Source organism: Mugil cephalus, chromosome 10, assembly GCF_022458985.1.
Source record: "Mugil cephalus isolate CIBA_MC_2020 chromosome 10, CIBA_Mcephalus_1.1, whole genome shotgun sequence".
NCBI lineage: Eukaryota > Metazoa > Chordata > Actinopteri > Mugiliformes > Mugilidae > Mugil > Mugil cephalus.
In genome coordinates this window covers 27081119-27082407 of record NC_061779.1, presented here as the reverse complement: position 1 = coordinate 27082407, position 1289 = coordinate 27081119, and positions in this window count along the sequence as shown.

Sequence of the window (1289 nt, the reverse complement as noted above, 5' to 3'; positions counted from 1 at the left end):
TAGATTGACTGCAGTGAGCGCCGACTCCAGGCCAACTGTGGAGGCTACAAGAGCCGCTCCATTGTCTAAGCTTACAAGGCTTTTCATCGAGATCTTTTGACAACCAAAAAAATCGTGATGAAATTGAGGAGCAAGATTTTACAGGAACTTGTGCAGCAACATCATCTTTCTTCAACATGTAGAAAGACTATCGGCGTGGGGAGGCTGCCACGAATAACCACACGGGTTGGAAATATCTGAATTATTGGTCTTGGCTGCTTACAGTTGAATCGATTAAAGTACGGATAAGTAATTAAACATTTGATTTGCCCGAATCCAACAGGCAGCCGCATGAGTTTGTGACTACTACTGCCACTTCTGGTTAGAGCCAACAAATTAAAAGTCAAAACAGGAAGCCTAGAAGGGAAAGCCCGTTTTCTAGATAAAATCTTTATATATGAGTACAATTTTTATTAATCTAGTTACTCTAGGTAACATTCCCGAGTCTAGGTCCTTTAACTCATACATAAAACAAGGTTCAAGCTAAAACCAGTTGCTACTCAGCTGGACTATTTTAATTCCTTAATAAGGGCTGTACAAATAAAGTTTCCTGCTCTTAGTAACTCTTGGCGTGGACTCTTAGTAACTTGCCCACAAAGGCATGTATGAAGGACTTTTTCTATTTTTTTTTTCAATTATAGATTTTAAAGGGAGTCACTAAATGATCTACTAAACTAGATTAATATTAATAACATTGCTCTGCAGAAATCAACTCAGGCTCCTTGATTTGATTCACATTCTTTTGCAGTGGCAGTTTTCTATGCGCTAGACTACAAAATCTCGGATGACGCCTCTGTATTCTCCATCTTCTTCATTCTAGATGAGGTCAAAGATTACAGAGTCCTCTGAGAATTTCTGAAGATAGTTGACTTCTGGTTGAGAGGTGTCTAAAGTCACCAGTCACTCCACACTGCAGGGGGAGAAGTGGAAGGTTCCCGTGCTGCACGCTACCATATCACCATACACAGCCCCATGTCCTCACATACTGTGGTCTATTGATCACGTAGTCTATATCCAGGTTGAATCCTGGTGGTCCACTCTTGTGTGCATCAGCTTGTTCCTCAGTATGACAGGGTGGATAGTTATAAAAGCACTGGAGAAATCAACAATGATTCTCACAGTGCTGTCAGCCTTCTCCAGGAGAGACAGAACTCTTTCCAGGAGGCAGATGACAGCATCATCTACTCCAAAGCTGGGTTGGTAAGTGAACTGAAGTGGGTCCATCGATGAGCTCACTAAGACTCACCCAC